Below are 21,189 nucleotides of genomic sequence, written 5' to 3'. Positions count from 1 at the left end.
ATGATCGAGACCAGCCTCAGACTACATAGTGAATTCCAAATCAGCTTGGACTACAATGAAACTACTTCCAAAAAAAAAAAACCCACAAAAGATAATTCAAAGTAGGCCAAAAATCTAAAGGTAAGACCAAAAATCACAAAACTCTCAGAAGAAAGCACAGGCTAAAAGCTTTATGCCCTGGATTTTGGCAGTGATTTCTTGGGTCTGATTCCAAAGGCACAGGCCACGAAAGAAAAAGCAAATTGAGCTTCCTGAGAATGCTAGAATTGTGCAGATTAAGAGACAATACCAGCACAGGCAGAATGGTAAACATGGCCCTACCTTATGCTATCTGGGAGACTCATTTCATATCCAAACCACAGAGGCGGGAGGAAAACTCCCACGCCAAGTGGCCAGCGAGAGCAAGGGCAGCTCTATTAATATCAGACAAAACAGTCTTTACGTCAGAAAAGGTGAGACACAGGGAAGAGCACTGTGTATTAATAAAAGGCTCAACACTACTGTTGTCTGGCTAAATGCATATATTATGCCCACCCAACTATGCCCTAAATACTTATGTTTATGCCCGTATGTTAATACTACTCTCACCTTTGGTTAGAGAAGCTTCTCTTTTCAGATGGTGGTGACCACTGGGGTGGCTCAAACCTCGCCAAAGTGCTGGGAAGAAGTGGACTGTGCGGCACTAAGCAGGACATCTCTAGCACACCCTCCAAGTCTCCGGATTCTTGAGGACGAGGTGGGAGAAAGAATGTAAGAGTCCAAGGAAGGGCTTGTGTCCTCTAGACACAGAGTGGCCGTGGTATTCGTGACCTCGCAGGAGCTGAGGCTACCTCCCTAAGACCTGTCTAATGGCAGGGGAAAGGGGATGACACCGGAACAGAAGAGAGCAGCTGGGAAGAAGAAGGGAGTCAGTGGAGGGAGAATAGGGGTAAGGAGACAAAGGAGAGATGAGGAAGGGGGATTGTGAGCATGGTATATTTTGTGTATATAAGAATGTTATCAAAAAGTTTAAAAACTCAGGGGGAGAGGGAGGAAATTACCATGGGATATTTTTTTTATAATCATGGAAAATGTAATAAAAATTTAAAAATTAAAAATAAATGTTTAAAAACTCAGCTGGGCATGGTGGTTTACGCCTTTAATGCCAGCCCTCGGGAGGCAGAGGTAAGAGGATCGCTGTGAGTTTGAGGCCACCCTGAGACTACATGGTGAATTCCAGGTCAGCCTGAGCTAGACTGAGACCCTACCTCGAAAAACCAAAATAATAATAATTAATAATAATAATAATAATAATAATAATAATAAAAATTCAAATTAAAAAAAAAAGGAGAGAGCCAGCTAAGCAGCAGCATTCATCCTTCATTGCTCTGCTTCCTCACTGTGCTGAAATAACCACCTCAACCTCCTGCAGCCCATGCTTTCCCCACCGTGGGAGACCATAACCCGAAAGTGTAAGCCAGAGCAAGCCCCTTCTCCCTTAAACTGATTTCAGTCAGGTCTTTCATCTGAGCAATGAGAAGGTGACTACTACAGGTACCTAACAACAGACCATCAAAATGCAGGAAGCAAACCTTACAGAATTGCAAGCAGAAATTGACAGGTAGTGTGGGAGACGCCAGCAGCCACTCAGGGCAGTGAAAGAACCTGCCAGATGGAAGGTAAGCACAGAAAGAGACTAGTTAGCACTGAAATCAAGTAGACGCAGCAGGCCTGCGCACACACTCTACAGCCACGGCCACGCTCTCTCTCTCTCCTCCAGAGCATAAGCTTTCAGGACAGCTGCATGCCAAGGCATTCATTAAACCTCTGTAGATTTAAAGCTACAGAGCTCATATATGGATTTTTTTCCTAAACTCAGAGGAACAAAGCTAAAATTCACCACAGTAGGACAACTGGGAAATTCATACAGCTGTGCAAATGAAACAACACATTCCGTTTTGTTTGTGTGTGTGTGTGTGGTGTGTGTGCACGTGTATGTACATATTCATGTGTGTGTGGGGTGCTCACGTGTGTGTGGAGACCAGAGGTCCTCAGCGGCTTTGGGTGTCGTCCCCAGAAGAGCCGTCCATCTCTTTTTGAGACAGTCTCTCTCACTGGCTTGGAGTTGACAGAGTAGGCTAGTCTGCCTGGCTAGAAAGCTGCAGGACAACCCCTGTCCCCAGAAGCCCAGAGCTGGCATTGTGGACATACACCACCACGTTCAGATTTTATGTGGGGTCTGGAGATCAAACTTGTGTCTTCATGCTTGCCTCATGTTACCAACAGAGCCATATCCTGAACCCCATGAAATAACACATTCTTGAGAGCTTGTTTGGAGGTTCTAACAGGGAAGTACAGGCACTCTCAGATAACCTGGACAGAAAACTGGTCCTCCTCTATTCAGGGAAGGTCATCCTCTCCCACCAAGTGTGAAGCTTCAGGGGGGACATACATGGCACAGTGAGGGAGTGAGGGACACCCACCTAGCCAGCCAGAGCATCCAAATCAACCCTGTCTATCAGTGGGGATGACAGATGTTGCAGCCAGATTGCTGCCACCTCCAGATAACATGCTCTTAAACAAGTGATGGGTCAAAGAAGAACTCAGAAGGGGAACTAGGAGGTATTTAGAAATAAATGAAAATGAGAATATATTATACCAAAATGTAATGGAAAAGAGAAAAGGCAGTGCTGAAGGAGATACAGACAGATGTGAAACTTGTATGAATAAGCAAGAACAGCCTTGACCCGAAAACCTGACTTCACAACTTAAGAAATTAAAAAAAGAAGAATAAACTAAAACCATAACTAGAAAAAGGGAAATGATCATCACCAACAAAACAGAGAATAGGAAATAGTGAAAATCAATGAAACTGATTTATGATCTTTAAGATCAACAAGGCTCATCAATATTCACCTAGATGGACTAAGGGGAAAAAATGAGAGTAGACTCAAATTGCTAGATGTGGAAATGAAGGTGGATATTACTTACCAATTTTAGATGATAAAAGAGGATTATAAAACTTTACATGAGGGTTGAGGTGATGGCTTAGCAGGTAAAGGCATTTTTCTTTTTTGCAAACTGCTGGCCCAAATCCAATTCCCCAGCACCCATGTAAACCTGGACACTAAGTGGCACATGTATTTGAGATCCCAATGTGCCTATGGCAATGGGAATCAGTGATAGTAGAAGAATCCAGAAGTTTGCAGCAGCTAGACTGGCATACATGAAGCAACAAAAAACAAAATAATGAGGGGGGCTGAGGAGATGGCTCAGCAGTTAAAGGTGCTTGCTTGCAAAACCTGCCCACCTGGGTTGGCCTAGGTTCAATTTCTCAGTACCCAGACTTTGAATGTATGTCCCACATAGATTCAGGTGTTTTAGTAAAGCTTGTAACTTGTAACCTGGCTGGGGGTGGGTCCTGGGGTCCAGCACAATGGTGTGTTTGAGGGCAGATGTGAATTCCAGCACAAAAGTATACAGAGAGGTATGAGCTCTGGAGGTCCTGCTTGTTGTTGGTTTTTGTTTGCTACTTTTTTTTTGGTGTTTGCTAGCTAGTGATGGTTTCTCTCTTTTGTTGGATTTATGAATGCATGCCAGCTTCTCCTGCCATTGATGGAATTTCCCCTTGAAGCTGTAAGCCTGAAATAGATCCCTTCCTCCTAAACACTGTGTCTAGTTTGGATATTCATCTCAGCAATGTTGGAACTGTCTACTACAAAAATTTTGTACCAAGAGTGGGGTGTTGCTGAGATGAATCTGACCATGTGGATTTTGTCTTTGGAACTTGTGTACTGAAAGAATAGATAGACAGACAGACTTGTTACTTGTGACCACAGAAGCCTCACAGGGTGATAAGATAAATTTTATGGGCCATTCTAGTGAGAGTTTGAAAATGCAGAGAAAAAGTGCAGAGAAAATTCTACTTGGAGGCTTTGCTTATGAACTTTCATAGGGAAAGGAGAGACCACAGAGAACTTTGTTTGAAATAGGCTACTGGCATAAAAGCTGGCTGCATTCTTCTTCCCAAGTCCTAAGAGTTTGGTCAAGGTTGAGTCTGAAGTAATGGACTGGTGTGCTTGGCAGAAGATACAGAACTGAAAGATAATAAGATTTAAAGTTGGAAAAATTCAAGCAAGTTTAAAATTGCTTGTACAGAGACAGGTTTTAGGTTAGTGAAGCTGTTATTGTCAAGCAGATTCCCTCATTAAAGATGGAAAGATGCCTGTGGTGATATTACTCAGGAATAGCTGGATGGCAGAAATGCAAATTCTTTGGAAAGGAGATGACTGTAAAGAAGAATTCTAAAGGCTGAGGGTCAATATTTATTTCCCCCCTGGATTCACAAGATGACTGTGTGCTGCATACCAGGTATTGATTCTGGAAGCGTGAAAAATACATGGAAATAGGTCATGAAATACACATGGTTCCAGGACTTGCTGCTCAGATGTGACAAGTAAAATGGCAATTTCCATGTGTGGCCAGAAAGGCCATTGTCTGAAGTTAAATAGGAGCCTGTTCTGAGATGAGTCATGGGAAGCAGGATATTCCTGTCTCAAAGGCTGGAAAGGTCATGGTATGAAGATAAAGATGGATCATGGCTTAGATGTTTTAAATATACCAGTACTGTGCAATGGGTACCATGGAGCTATGTTGGCTTGAGATGGAAGTTTTCCCTGTCTTTAGCCTTTAGCCCAGGTAGAGGGATGGAAACCAGAAAACCAGAGGCTGTTATCACTGGCTATGGATGTTAGACTTGAACTGGCAATGTTTGATGTTTACCTGCTGGTTACTGATTTTACACTGGTTCAGTCTCTCCTTGCCATGCCATGTAGCAATTTAAAGGCTTACTCTGTATCATTGCATATTGGAAGTATGTAACTTGTTTTGATTTTACAGGACTTATAGTTAAGAGACTATCTTGAATCTCAGATGAGACTTGGGACTTTGAAATAATCTTCAAATTTGGGCAGCGCTCTGGGGTCAGTGGAGCGCGTAGCTACGGTTGCAGCAGCTCTCAGGATGGCTCGGATCTGGACTTCTCCGTTTCCTCTCAGGGGATTTGGCTTCTCGGAGCCTCTTTAGTGCCGGAGTTCGGGCCGCAGGCAGCAGGGCAGCAGCCGGAGAACAGAACCTCTGGATGGATTCTTCCTGGGAAGCTTTGTTCATTTGCAGCCGCTGGACAATGTCGCTCATGAACATCTGTCTGTCAGCATAGTCGCAACATCATTTCACTGTGGTGTCAGGGACTCATCTCCGAATTCTGTATAGAAAGACCATCTGGATCCCAGTTTTTCAATGGCTTCAAGACAACCAGAAGTGCCTGCTCTTGGGCCTAGTGGGCCTCTAGGCAAGATGTCCCTGCCCACCGGGATGTGCTGCTGAGCATTCAGCTATGATGATGCCCTCGACGACCCTGCACCTATGACTCCTCCTCCATCGGACATGGGCAGCATCCCTTGGAAGCCAGTGATTCCAGAGCGCAAGTATCAGCACCTTGCCAAGGTGGAGGAAGGAGAGGCCAGTGGCTCTCCCAATGCCGCGACCCCATCAGCGGCCACTGACAGTGCAGACAAGGTCCCTGTGGTGAAGGCTAAAGCTACCCATGTCATCATGAATTCTCTGATCACAAAACAGACTCAGGAGAGCATCCAACGTTTTGAACAACAGACAGGGCTGAGAGATGCTGGATACACACCCCACAAAGGCCTCACCACTGAGGAGACCAAGTACCTCTGAGTGGCAGAAGCACTCCATAAGCTGAAGCTGCAGTGTGGAGAGAGAATGAAAGAAGAGCAGCAGCCTGCTTCTTCCCAGTCCACCCCAAGCATCACCCCTCACTCGTCCCCTAAGCAGAAATCCAGAGGCTGGTTCCCCTCTGGTCCCTCCGCAGCCTTACCTGGCTCAAATCTCAGCACCATGGATCCTGGAAGCGGGAATGATGGGAACTCATCAGATAAATGGAGCTTCTTTGGACCAAGACCGCTGCAGAAATCTGATTCTGGAGGCTTCACCATCCAGACCTACAAAGGGGCCCAGAACCCTCTCCCATGGAGCTGATGCATGCCCAAGCCTCCCGAATGTCCGAAGACCCAGCCACCTTAAAGCCACCCAAGATGGACATCCCAGTGGTAGAAGGGAAGAAACCAGCACCGAGGACCCATAATCTCCAGCCTCGTGACTTGAATGTGCTCACCCCCACTGGCTTCTAGCACGCGTGTCCTATCCCAGGACTCTCCTGGTTCACCTCGGCTCTGACAGAGGAATGATATATTTTTTCAAACCCTCTTAAATGGAGGCTAATTGAATTCTGAGTAACATTAGTGCAAAGCTTGTCCTTGTGTGAAAGAAACCATTTTGTATTGTTTTCAAGTTAGAGGGAAAAATGTCCATGATAATGTTTGGGGGACCGCATGACCAATTTTATATCACTCATCTTAGACCAGAACTTTGATCTTTGTTTACCTAGGTAAATGATGGTTACACTATTCCAGCACGAGTCTTCCTGATTTTTTTTAACCTGATCAATACATGAGCATTAGCAAATCATGGCACAGGGGTCTGAACTGACCCACCTGCACTGCTCTGGCTCTCTTGACATGATCCGGCCTTGTCAGCTATGGGAGCGAAGACCTGCCTTCCAGCCAGAGACCCTCTCTCTAAACTGATTTTTGGTCATCCTGATGGGTCACTTGATCCTGCAGCCAGCTCCGTACGCCTCTTACTGCCAGTGGAGTTTGCAGTTGGAGGGCTGCTGATGTGTCACAGAACAAACAGTATAGTCTTGTGTAATTCTCTTGCACTTTAATATACAATTTAGCCAGGCATGGTGGTGCATACCTTTAATCCCAGCACTTGGGAGGCAGAGGTAGGAGGATCGCTGTGAGTTCGAGGCCAATGTAGGAGTGCATAGTGAATTCCAGGTCAGCCTGGACTAGAGTGAGACCCTACCTTGGAAAAACAAACAAAAAAGTCCAATTTGGTTGAAATAGTCCTAAGGGCGAAAACTGAGGAAAATTCAGTCTACTAATTTGGTATTGGTAAATGGATCCTATTTTTTATTTTCTTGAGTACTGGCAATTGAACCCAGGGTATGCTGAACCACTGAGTACCACCCTTAGCTCATGGGTGTTGTTATTATCATTAATTTTTTTTAAACAAGATGGTTGAATTATAGATTAAAGTCCATGTGAAATTGGTGTCATCTTATTTTGATTTCTTTGTCCAGGTCAGGGCCTGGAACTTAATATAGATGAAAAATTCAAAATTTTTCAAGAAAGCATTTTCTACCAAAATGAGCCTCATAGCTTATGCAACACTTCTTACTGAAAAAAGAAATAAAAACTGTCTTTTAATCACTGTACATGTATGTCCATGTATACTGAACAGACTGTCTGATATTTGCTGGGTTTTATTTGGGGTAGTATGTTGTTTACATAAGGAGCTAACTTTTCTCATAGTGAAGCCCTGGAGTCTAAAATTGTCAAAAAATTAATTTATTTGTGTTATATCTCTTATATTGACAATAAAAATCCTTACTACTTTCTCAAAAAAAAATTTGTAAAGACTATGGGGACCTTTGAAGTTGAACTAAATATAATTGTTTAAATATATTTATTTATTTGAGAGGGATAAAGAGGCAGATAGAAGATAGATGCACCAGGGCCTTTAGCCACGGTAAATGAACTCCAGACACATGCATCTGACTTACATAAGTCTTGGGGAATTGAACCTGGGTCCTTTGGATTTGCAGGCAAGCACCTTAACCACCAATGTGTCTCTCCAGTCCTGGATACAATTTGCAATATAAGATGGTCATAAGTCTACTGGGGACCAGGGGCAAAATGTGATCATTTGAATGAATGTCCCCATAGACTCAGGTGTTTTATTTATTAAAGCTTGTAACTTGGGTCTTCAGCCACCTGGCTGGAGGAGGTGTTACTGGAGGGCAGGTCCAGTGCAAATGTGTGTCTGGAGGATAGATCTGAATTCTAGCCTAAAGATATGCACAGAGGTATGAGCTCTGGGGTTCCTGCTTGCTGCTGGTTCATGTTTGCTGCTTTTTAAAAATTTCTCTGCTCGGATTTATAAATGAGAGCCAGCTTCTCCCACCACTGATGGAACTTCCCCTTGGATCTGTAAGCTGAAATAAATCCCCTCTTCCCATAAACTGTGTCTGATTTGGATGTTTATCCATCAATGTTAGAACTGTCTACTATATCAGGCAAAGCTAGATGTACAAGGTACAGCATATGTCTGAAGATTCTCTCTTGCTCTCTTTGTTCCTTCCCCACCCCTCTCCTCTTTCCTCTCTCTCTGCTCACAAATAAAGAAAAAATAATATTTTTGCCAGGGTGGTAGTACATGCCTTTAACCACAGCATTTAGGAGGCAGAGGTAAGAGGACTGCTGCGAGTCTGAGGACAGCCTGGGACTACAGAGTCAGTTCTTAGTCAGCCTGGGCTACAGTGAGACCCTACCTAAAAAAAAAAAAATTAAAAAGTAACAAAGGAGACCCTGTCAAGCAAAGCGGAAAGAAAGGATAAAAATCATGAGGCTGTCCTCAAACCTCCACACATGTATTGTGGCATGTGAACATCATGCAAACACACATACATGCTAATTTTTAAAATTTATTTCTAATGAGAGAGAGACAGACAGACAGGAGAACAAACTCCAGATATATGTACCATTTTGTGCACCTGGCTTTACATGGGTACTGGGGAATTGAACCCAGGCAATCAGGCTTTGCAAAAAAGTACCTTTAGCTGCTGAGCTGTCTCTCCAGCCCCACAATGATTTATTTATTTATTTGAGAGCAACAGACACAGAGAGAAAGACAGATAGAGGGGGAGAGAGAGAATGGGTGCGCCAGGGCTTCCAGCCTCTGCAAACGAACTCCAGACACGTGCGCCCCCTTGTGCATCTGGCTAACGTGGGACCTGGGGAACTGAGCCTCGAACCGGGGTCCTTAGGCTTCACAGGCAAGCGCTTAACAGCTAAGCCATCTCTCCAGCCCATCCCCCACAATGATTTTTTTTAAAAAAAATACATGTGAACAATTGCACACCAACGAATTGGATAACCTAAGTTCTTAGAAGTAAAAATCTACCAATGCTACAACAGAAAGAGAAAATCTGAGGATATCAGTAACTAGTAATTACATAGAATCAGTGATGAAAGTAAAACCTCCTAACAGGGAGCTTGGGAAATGACTTGTGGGTCACATGCTTACCAAACAGCATGAGCACCTGGTTCAACACCTGGTGAGCATCCATATAGAATGCCAGGCATGGTGTTCACACCTCACATCTAAAATATCAACATTAGGGAAGCAAAAACAGAGAATCCCTGGGGCTTATTAGCCAGCTAAATTGGTGAGCTATATGTTCAGCAAGAGACCCTTTCTCAAAGAATGAAAGTGGGGAGCAACTGAGGAAGACAACCAGTGTTGGCTCTGGCTACCACATGCACACACGTGAGTGTACACACACACACATTTGAACACATGTATACTCATGCTAGAATGAAAAAGGAAAATATCCAACTAAATAAAATCCCTGAGCTATATGGCTTCACTGAAGAACTCTACCACATATTTCAAACAAAGCAACACTGATTCTTCACAAACCTTTTCAGAAAATTAAAGAGGAAACATCTTCTTCAATTAGTCTGTTATCAGTAGTCATAACAAAAAGCCTGACAAAAGGGATTCATTGAGCTCAAACTCTGGAGGCTCCAGAACATAGTATCCAGCTCATTTCTATCGGGTGCTAATGGACACATCAGTGCAAGAAGATTACATCATGGTGGGAGTGCTTTTGAAAGAGAGATCACACAAACACAGATGTCCAGAGGGTCTTGGAAACTAGACTCATTTTTTGTAATGTGCATGTGTGTGTGGAGACCAGAGGACAACCTTGGGTTTCATACTCAGTTATGTCCACATTCTTTGATGCAGTCTCTCATTGCATCTGAAGCTCACCAAGTAGGCTAAGCAGACTGGCCAATGAACCCCATGGATCTGCTTGTCCACCTCTCTAGTCCTGGGATACAAGGCATAGGCCACCACACCAGAAATTTTATGTGCATTCAAGGCAATTATTTTACCAACTGAGCTGCCTCCTCAGCCTCAGAAAAACTACTTAAAACAACCCACTTTCTCAAGCACTAGCTGGGGCCCCAGGAGATCCATGTTAATCTCTTCCAAGGGTAACATGAACATAATTATATTGCACTAGCCCCAGCATCTCAGTGTGTGTATACACACACACACATGGGATCAAGTTCTATCACATGAGCTTTTGAGAGATACACATAAACCAACTCCAAACCATAGAGCTTTCCATCTATTTATGTAAGGCCAGATTACCTTGATGCCAAAGCCAGTCTCACATCCATTATGAATATTAATGAAAAAATCCTCTGTAAAATATGAGAAGACCAAATTTGTCCATTTAGAGAAGGATGAAACACCACAACATGCTAGAGTTGATTCCAAGAATGCAAGGATGGCTCAACATATGAAGCTCAATCAATGTGGCATGACATATTAACAGAAGAAAGGAAAATAACCACATGATCATCTCAACTGACCCAGAAATATGACACGTGTCCATGAGATGGAAAACTCATTCAACCACGAATAACAAAAAAAAAAATTTATCCCAACATAAAAAAGCCATATATACAAAGCCTATAGTGAACATCATGATCACAAATTGGAACTTTTTCCTCAAAAGCAAGAACAAGACAGGAATGTCTACTTTCATCACTTCCAGTAAACATAGTACTAAAAGTTGTAACTAAAACAATCTGACAAGAAAAAGGAACAAGACATTCTTCAAAACTGCAAGAATGGGAGCCAGGCATGGTGATGCACACCTTTAATCCCAGCACTCAGGAGGCAGAGGTAGGAGGATCATCGTGAGTTCAAGGCCTCCATAGTGAATTCCAGGTCAGCCTAAGCCATAGAGAGACCCTATCTCAAAAAACAAAATAAAGAAAGAATGAGATGAAGAATGAGCTGACCTCAGTGGTAGAATAATTTGTCTATCATGTACAATGCCCTGGTTTGTTTGTTCCCCAGAATCACACACACACCAAAAGAAAAAAACCATGAAACAAAGCACAAAAATCACCTTTCTTCACAGCTGACATGAGCTTATATAAAGAACCGTACTGGAGCTAGTAAGTAAATTCAGCAAGGTAACAGTACAGAAAGTCATCACAGAAATCAATTGCATTGCCATACACTAGATCCAGGTCATCAAAAAAGAAACTATGAAAACACTTCCATCAAAAAAGTATAAAATGCTTAGGGATTAGCCAAGAAAAATGAAAGGTTTGTGCAATGAGCACTATTAAACATTACTGAGAGAAACAAAAAAGACATAAATCAACACATCCTATATTCATTGATTTCATGACAATCTGGTTGGTTGAAATATCAATAGTACCCAAAGTGACCTACAGATTCAATGCAATCCCCATCAAAAGTCCAATGGTTCTCTCCCTAGAAATAGAGAAATCTATTCTAAAAGGTAATCTCCAGGATTCTTGAATAGTGCAAATAATGTTGAAAAAGAAAGACAATTTTGGGGATCTCACTTGCTCTGTTTTCAAGCTTACTACAAAGCCATATTAATAAAAACATGGCACTGGCATAAAGAGACACATTAATAAGATAGAACAGAACAGGATGAATAAACAGGGAAGCACAGAAAAACTCATGTATATGTGGTCTATTGGTTTGAGACACGGGTGCTGAGTCCATTCAGTACAATGAGGACAGACTCTTGACATATGGCCCTGGGAACTGGATTTCCACATGCAAAAGAATATAATTATGCCCACACCTCATACCATATGTAAAAAGTATCTCCAAGTAGATCAAAGACTGGGCTGCGGTTGCAGCTCAGTGATAGAGCGCCTGCCTTGTAGCAAGCAAAGGTGCTACATTCAGTCTTAACATGACAACTCAAAAAAGTTTTTAAAAAGGGCTGGGGAGACGGCTCAACTATTAAGAGACTTGCCTGCAAAACCTAAGAACCCGGGTTCGATTCCCAGTACCCATGTAAAGCCAGATGCACAAAGTGGCACATGTGTCTGAAATTTGTTTGCAGTGGCTGGAAGCCCTCACATGCTCATACTTTCTATCTGTCTCTCTTCTATATCTCTCAGCTTGCACATAAATAAAAAAAAATATTGATAAAACAGTAAAAAGAGAAGAAAATGGCAACTTCCAGAGTGACAGAAATGATTTATAAAGCATATATCTGATAAGAGATGAATAGACTGAATAAAGAACTTTTTTTTTTTTTTTTTTTTTTGGTTTTTCGAGGTAGGGTCTCACTATAGCCCAGGCTGACCTGGAATTCATTATGTAATCTCAGGGTGGCCTCGAATTCATGGTGATCCTCCTACTTCTGCCTCCCAAGTGCTGGGATTAAGGGCGTGCACCACCACGCCGGGCTAGAATAAAGAACTTTTAAAGTTCAACCACAGGGACTGGAGGATGGCTCAGCAGGTCAAGTGCTTGCTGTGCCAGCATGAAGACCTGTTTTGGATTCTCAACATTCGTGTAAAAGCTAAGCATGGCAGCGAGCACCTATTATCCTAGAGCTGGGAAAGGGGAGACAGAAGGGGTCCCCAGGATTTACTGACTAGATAGTCTTGATAAAGCAAAGAATTCCACATTAAGTAGGCGATCTTTTGTCACACACACACACACACACACACACACACACAAAACCCTGTACCCACACAAAGATGAAAACAAAAGGAAGGAGTCCTGGCAGTGACTACCACACTGCTGAGTCTTGAAAATAACTGTGCTAAGTGAACTAAGCCAGCCACACGAGGACACACGCGGCCTGACTGCTTGCATAGGTCCTAAAGAGAGCAAATCCAGAGACAAAAAGCAGGGTGAGATGCTGAGGACTGGGGGAGGGGCTGGAAGTTCACGTACCACGGGGACACAGTTTGCATCTGGGGAGGTGGATGGGAGGGACAGCTACAATACAGAGTGAGTGAGAGAAGCCGTACGCTAACCACGGTGCTGTTGTGGCTTGAGTGTGAAATGTCTCCAGCAGGCATCGTGTATTTGAACACTTGATCCCCAGCTGTCGGTGCTAGTTTTGGACACTGTGGGAGCTTTAGGAGGTGAAGCTTTGCTTGGAGGAAGTGGGTGGGCCTTGAGGCTTTAGAGCCTGATACCACATCCTGCCCCAACCCTGATTGTAGGTCCACAAGATGTGAGCAAAACAGCCTTTGGCCACTGTTGCAGTCCGGTTCACATTGCTGGTAGAAATCACCCAACAAGAGTAGCTTCTGGGAAAAAGAGATTTATTTTGGCTTACAGGCTCAAGGGGAAGCTTCATGATGGCAGGGGAAAACGATGGCATGAGCAGAGGGTGGACATCACCCCCTGGCCAACATAAGATGGACCACAGCAACAGGAGGGTGTGCCAAACACTGGCATGGGGAAACTGGCTATAAAGCCCATAAGCCCGCCCCCAACAATACACTCCCTCCAGGAGGCGTTAATTCCCAAATATCCATCAGCTGGGAAGCTAGCATTCACAACACCTAAGTTTATGGGGGACACCTGAATCAAACCAGCACAGCCACTGCCACCATAGCCTCTAGCTGCTGCTGCTGCCACGCCTTCCCTGCTGTGCTGGAGTCCACCCTCAGACTGTGACCCTCGACGAACCCTTTCTTCCTTAAGTTGCTTCTTGTCAGGTGTTTGGCCAAAAAGACAAGAAAAGTACCTAACACAAGTGATCCACGTTTGACCAGATGAACAAGTGACTGACGAGAAAACGCCCCATGCTTCCCGGGGCAAGGAAGGGAGGTAATGAGAAAACGCGTGAGTATGTGCCCGTTTGTGTGGGACAACAGCAGGAGGACAGGCCACACAAGGAGACTAGCCAGCAGCACACTTTGTAATCCCAGCGCTGAGGAGGTGCGGGAAGGAGAACCAGAAGTTCAAGGTCATCCTCAGCTACATAGTGAGCTTCAAACCATCTTGGGCTACCTAAGACCCTGCCTCAAACACACACACATCCACACACCCACACACACACACATTCGTTTTTGGAGCACATGCTGTTTAAAAAAAAAACCTCCATGAGGCATACTAATATGAATGAATCGGGGAGAAAGCAAAGAGCAGACGAGCCAGAAGAGTCCCTGTTCACAGATGCGTGTGGAAACAGGCAGAACGCCCCTCCTTGGCAGAAAGCCCGGAAAGAACCTCGCAAGCTAGACCCACTGAGGGGTGCTCAAGCCAGTCTGGCCAAGTCTGAGGAGAGGACAGGTATTTGTAGTGTCTCCCTCAAGATGATGGTCACTAAGGGGCAAGTGGACAGCACAGTAGTTCGGGTGGACTACTCAAGATCAAAGTAACCAGTGAGAGCACATTACCACTGTCATGCCATGCTGCTCTGAGGACCCTAGCACCCATAATGCAGCTCCTGGACCCAGGGAACCCAGGTGCGGTGGTTTGATTCAGGTGTCCCCCATAAACTTACGTGTTCTGAATGCTAGGTTCCCAGCTGATGGAGATTTGGGAATTAATGGCTCCTGGAGGTAGTGTATTGTTGGGGTTGGGCTTATATGGGTATTATAGTGAGTTTCCCCTTGCCAGTGTTTGGCACACTCTCCTGTTGCTATGGTCTGCCTTATATTAGACAGGGGGTGATGTCCATCCTCTGCTCATGCATCGTTTTCCCCCACCATCATGTAGCTTCCCCTCAAGTCTGTAAGCCAAAATAAACCCGTGTTTTCCCCCTCGAAAGCTGCTCCTGGTCGGGTGATTTCTGCCAACAATGTGAACCTGACTGCCACACCAGGTTGAAGGCATTCTATGAAATAGCTATCTGAATGCCTCAAAAATGTGCAAGCCACAAGAAACAACAGCTATTACGTGTAGCAGGACAGAAAGCAGACATAAAACCAATATGATGTGGGGATCACGGGAGGGAAAAGCAATTTTTGCAGAAGACTTCTGGGATTAGAATAAGGTCTGTGTTCAGTTAATAGTAACATTCTCACTTTTGGTTAGAGAAGCTTCTCTTTTCAGATGGTGGTGGCTGCTGGAGTGACTCAAAACTCACCTAAGGGCTCAAAGAAGTGACAGAGGAATGTTCAGCACTAAGTGAGTCATCTCTATACACCCTCCAAGGCTCAGGGACCCTTGTGGAAGAGGTGGTGGAAAGAATGGAAGAGCCAAAGGAAGGGGAGGCGCGCTTTGCATTACTGTCTTCTAGACACACAATGACCCCACAATGCTGCAGGTACCTACATAAGACCTGCACAATAAGCAGGAAAGATAACATCAAAAGAGAAGAGAGACAGGTTGGAAAGAATAAGAAATTCAGTGGAGGGAGATTTGGAAGGGGGAAAAGGGAAGGTGGTAGGAGGGGATTATAGACAAGGTGTATAGTCTATATGTATGGAAGTTTTCAGTAAAATGTTAAAAATTTAAAAATATGCCAGGCATGGTGGTGCATGCCTTTAATCCCAGCACTCAGGAGGCAGAGGCAGGAGGATCGCCATGAGTTCAAGGCCACCGTGAGACTATATAGTGAATTTCAGGTCAGTCTGAGCTAGAGTGAGACCCTACCTCAAAACAAAACAAAAACAACTCCCTCCCTCCCTCTCTCTTTCTTTCTCTCTCTCTCTCTCTCTCTCTCTCTATATATATATATATATACACATACATATACATATATATGTGTGTGTGTGTATATACATACATATATATATACATACATACATATATATATATATATATACACACACACACACACACACACATACATATATATATTCACATAGTAAGGTACTAGTGCCAATTTCCTGGTTTCAATTAACCATGTCTCTGTGATGTAAGATGTAGGCACTAGGGAAAGCTGAGAGAACAGCTATGGGAACTCTAAATTGGGAGAAATAAATTTTTTAAAAAAGCAGTGCAGATATAAGATCTACCAAACCCTGTCACTCATCACTCAAGCCCTTGTTGTATCCTGATGTTGTCTGAGTTAGAGCCCTGTGGCCTGTGTCCCTGTCACCTTCCCTTTCTACCACCCTATCTTTCCCAGCTTATCCGCTCCAGTCCCGGCCCCTAGCTGTTCTCCGAGGTACCTAGTACATGTCCCCACGGGGATTCTGCACATCTTTGCCTAACTCCAGATGCACTTCTTCAGAATAGGCTTGACCACTTCCTCAACTGCCTTGGGTCTCGAAATGCCATCCAATCCAAGTGGCTGACTCCAGTCAACCTCCAATAGGCTTTCTGGCACCCTGTCCACTCGTGAACCTCAAAGCACACTCACACTCCTGCACTAGTAATGAGATCTATTCTTGCCTTACCAGGATACGCAGAGTCCCACAGCAATCCCCAGCCTCAGAGAGGGTGGAAGTCGGTGGTGCCCCAGCCATGGGGATAACGTCAGGGAACTTCCACAAGGAAGGCAGGGTGGCTTCAGGTGCCAGCTCTATGAAACTATGGGAACCCTTTGATCCTGTCAGTCTCCTGCAGATGAGGCCCAAGGAAGGAATCCTAAATTCCTGGCAGAGCTGGCTACATCATCATGCTATTTATAATAGGAAGTTAGGAAGCAGCCCGCTGTCCACAGCAGAGGAAGAGCTACACAAGTTATGCTCCATACCACAATGGGAGGATGAGGTCTCTGCAGAAGACAATGTGAGTAATATCTGTGAACCTCAAAAGGAAGGTGCAGGGGCTGGAGAAATGGCTTAGCAATTAAGGCAGTTACCTGTGAGGCCTAAGGACCCAGGTTCAATTCCCCAGTACCCGTGTAAGCCAGAGGCACATGAGAGTGCTTGTGTCTGGAGTTCATTTGCAGTGGTTGGTGGCCCTGGCGCACCCATTTGCTCTCTCTGCCTCTTCCTCTCTCCATGATAACATTTAAAAAAATAAAAATAAGAAGATGCAACCAAGTTGTTCAACATCACCCCAACCTTCCTAAATATTTGTGTGACTGTGGTGTGGACACAGATGAGAAAGTACAGTCAGTGACTGCTGCTGACTACTTCCTGCTGTTTCTGACTCCCCTCCCCCCCCCAGTTAGCACACTCCATCTGCAAACTCTCCTACAAGCCAAGAACTCTCATGGCTTGCATTTCACAAAGGAAGAAACTGAGGCACCAATGTGCAAACCAATGGCAGAGGGCCACAGCTCATGGTGAACCACCTCGCTGCAGACCCACAGCTCACCACTAAGCTGCCTGTGGGTGCGTGAGCCCTAAGCATGCACTCATGCACACACATGCACACACATGCACAGTGGGGGGGGGCAAGCATGTATGTATGGAGGCAAGTGCATATAGAAAAAAGATCGGAAGAAAAACCCTAGCAGACCTCACTGATTTTTCACACAGTCATTCAAGTTTAATTTCTTTATTTTATTCTATTTTTGCAAGGTAGGGTCTCACTCTAGCTCAGGCTGACGTGGATTTCACTATATAGTCTCAGGGTGGCCTTGAACTCACAACGATCCTCCTACCTCTGCCTCCCGAGTACTGGGATTAAAGGCGTGCGCCACCACGCCTGGCCAGAATCTCACTTTTTAACCCAGGCTGACCTTGAACTCATAATGATCCTGGTGCCTCAGCCTCCTAAATGCTGGAATTACAGGCGCAAGTCAGCATGCATGGCGGAACAATTCAGGTTATTTGGCTTCTTGGTCTATTAAAGGCTAGATAAGGTAATTCGAGTTCCTACTTCCCTGTGCATTGAAGATAATCTTACTTTATTGCCCTCCATGAAAGGCACGGTAGACTGTGTAGTAGTTTGAAGTTGCCCTCTTTGCCGTAACTGTCTGAGAGGAAGGCTGCCACCTCTACCATGCTTTGGTGTGGGCACTTGAAAAATCTTAGCTTTGTAAGCAGGGCTGGGAATACGATTCAGTAGCAAAGGCACTGCTTGCAAAGCCTTCTGGTCCAGGTTCTATTCAGCAGCACCCAGCACCCAGGTAAAGCCAGATGCAAAGTGACACCTATGTCTATGATCTCAACACCAACACCTGCAGCAACGGGACCCGAAGCGCATGGACCAGGGAGTCCGATGTTCCCTTGCAGTCTGGCAATTTGTTTGCAGCGGCCAAAAACCCTGCCTCAAAGACAGTGGAGCACAGGCACCTTGAAGTTATATTCTCACCTCCACACACACACGCATACACACACATACGTACATTCATACACACTTCAGTTTTTAAATTTTTGTTTATTTTTATTTATTTATTTGAGAGTGACAGACAGACAGAGAAAGAGGCAAAGAGAGAGAGAGAATGGGCACACCAGGGCCTCCAGCCACTGCAAACTCCAGACGCGTGCGCCCCCTTGTGCATCTGGCTTATGTGGGTCCTGGGGAATCGAGCCTCGAACCAGGGTCTTTAGGCTTCACAGGCAAGCGCTTAACCACTAAGCCATCTCTCTAGCCCCATACTTCATTTTTTTGAAACAGTATGCATTTGAGGCTTTTAAAATCAATGATAATCAATAAGCTTTAGGAAGGGGATTCTCATCCCAGAAGTCCACAGGGTACTTGTAGGCGACCCTTCCCGGGATGAGGAAAAAGGGCAAGTGGTCTAACCCACTGAGCCATCTCCCCAGCCCCAGAGGGTAAGTTTTATGTTACGTGTATATTACCATAATGAACAGTATTAGATATGCATGTGTGTACACGCAGACACATACACCATCTCCAGTGGCAGACACCGGGGCTTCTTCTGGCTCTCCCCACACTAGCTGTGCACCCCGCCTCTGTTTCACCGTCTCTAGGTGAGGCCGAGGTGATGTTCCTCTGAGCAGCAAGTCTACATGAAGTGCTTTTGACCACAGCCTGTCACTCTGTCAGGTCTTGGGATCATCCAGCCCAACCGACAGCACCTTCTTTGCGCTTGCTGCCCAGGTTCCAACAGTTACTGGAAGCCACCCCCACAGGTGGAGTGGTTGACGGATGCAGCCGCCTGCACCCTGGGTCCCATTGCCCTAGGAGCTCTCTAGCTGGTTCACGCAGAACTTGAACTGTTCTGACATGAGGCATGTTGTGCCGGTGGTGAAAACAGAAACCCAGGCTGATGTATCAAGTCAAACGTCTCAGCACCCTTAGTCCAGCTGCCCGCCCTCCCTGGGGTACCACACAACGAGCTGCTGCACCTGAGATTGGACTCGTGGGCGATGTGTCCTCCACACTGTCCACGCAGGGGAAACAGTCCTGCACAGGCATCTGTCATCCCCACCTGACGAGACTGGTCCTACCCACCTGTATCTCTGTGCTCCAGGGCCCAGCACTGCGGCAGCAGGCCAAGGCTGAGCCCCTTTGTCCCCTTCCCCCCAACCCTCGTACATGTCGGTGCTTCTCAGTCCCAGGCAGGGCCTTCCAAAGGCTCTATGGCACTGCCAAGCAGTGCTGTGAGCAAGAGCCTGAGAACCCACTGGGCAGAGGCGCTCAAGGTGGGTGAGACACTGTGCTCCTCTGCCCGGAGGGAGGACAAACAAGCCCGAAGAGAGGCCCCAGCCCACACCCTATCACCATGAACCCCTCTCTGCTTGTGCCATCCCTGTGCTGGGATGTCTGGGGCCCTGGGTGTCAGGACGGGGGGGGGGGTCCCCGGAACTGAAACTTAGCTAGGATACCTAGGGTCATCCCCACCAGCCTTCCCACATGCCCCTGAAGACAGAATCACACCTGGCTACACACACAGTGTCACACGCACCCCGATACAAATGAAGGTGTCAGGTAAAGCGTGGTACCCCTGTGTATGTATTCCAAAGGACAAAGAGGGCCTGGCCAGGAGCAGAGGCCTGGCCGAGCTCACGGAGCAGGCAGGGAGCCCAGTCACAGAGTCTCCACCCCCTGAGCCCCCTGTCGACCTCTTATGCTGTCACTGAACCAGGGGGTCTCAGACAATATCTTGTCCTCCAGCCACTCTGCTGGGTCCCGTCAGGAATGCAGCCCAGCCCAGCCCAGCCCACAACACAACACAACCAGGTCCCAGCCTTCCTTCATGAGAGCGCGTGCCGATCTCTGAGATGCATAGACCAGCCTAGGGGCCCTGCATGCCCCCAGCTCTGCTCCTGAAAACAAAGCATTCGCACTCATGCGCACACATGCTCCCACACGTACACACACATGTACGTGCATCCTCAAACACATTCATGAGATGCCATGAAGCTGCTGCCCTCAGAACCCAGGGCGGAGCCATTGCCCACCGCCCCCCTAAGTCCAGGGGTGCAGTGGCACGTTGCTGAAAGGAATTCAATGAGTGCCACTGGGTCTGATGCTACTTTAGTGGGCAAGCAGGAGCCTACAGCTGTTCACACCGGAATCAAGTCTGATGCTGAGGAGAAATAGATGGGTGACGTGGGGTACTCTGAAGGCAGAGGGGCAGGAGAGAGAAGCAGCAGCATTTGGTGTGTGGCCTGCCTGACCCCACTTGCAGAATGTCGCTAGTTCCCAGAGCTCACACAGCTGAAGCCTGTCAGCCTCCTCCAGAGCCACTGGGGGATCGAGATGCGAGGAAAATAGTGAGGTTCATCGCTGGAATGTGCTCCCCTCACCCCGTGCAGGTCCCCAGTGGAGAGAAGAAAATCTTCCTACCAACATTTCTGAGATGACCAAACTCCACAGACAAGAAGGGGCTAGACCCCTGCCCTTCACAGCTGTTGCAGCAATAAGCTCAATATGGGCTGTTGCCAGGCGTGGTGGCACACACTATTAATCCCAGCACTTGGGAGGCTGAGGTTGGAGGATCACTGTGCATTTGAGGGCAGCTTGAGACTACCTAGTGAATTCCAGATCAGCCTGGGCTAGAGTGAGAGCCTACCTCAATAAATAAATAAATAAATAAATAAATAAATAAATAAATAAATAAATAAAACTAAAATAAAATAAAAGATAGGCTGTCAACATCACCTAAAATCCAAAGCCATGCCTGCTAGAGAAAAGCACAGAGCACAGAGCAAAAGTCTCCTAGGTACAAAACCAGAAACGGGGCTGGAGAGATGGCTTAGCGTTTAAGACACTTGCCTGCGATGCTTAAACCCAGGTTTCCTTCTCTAGTGCCCACGTAAGCCAGAGGCGCATGGTGGTGCATGCATCTGGAGTTCACTGGCAGTGGCTAGAGGCCCTGGTGTGCCCATTCTCCCTCTCTAATAAATAAATAAATAATACATC

General features: G+C 45.8%; 1 protein-coding gene and 1 pseudogene across 2 annotated transcripts in view; one reads left to right on the top strand and one right to left on the bottom strand.

The window, feature by feature from the left end:
- Kcnq1 (potassium voltage-gated channel subfamily Q member 1) overlaps positions 1-21,189 on the bottom strand; it is a 390,510-nt gene that overhangs the window by 346,672 nt on the left and 22,649 nt on the right. The gene's annotated exons all lie outside the window — the stretch shown is intronic.
- Positions 4,972-7,133, top strand: LOC123460780 (annotated as a pseudogene).

This window comes from Jaculus jaculus, chromosome 1 (genome assembly GCF_020740685.1).
Source record: "Jaculus jaculus isolate mJacJac1 chromosome 1, mJacJac1.mat.Y.cur, whole genome shotgun sequence".
Lineage (NCBI taxonomy): Eukaryota > Metazoa > Chordata > Mammalia > Rodentia > Dipodidae > Jaculus > Jaculus jaculus.
This window is presented reverse-complemented; position numbering and strand designations above follow the sequence as displayed.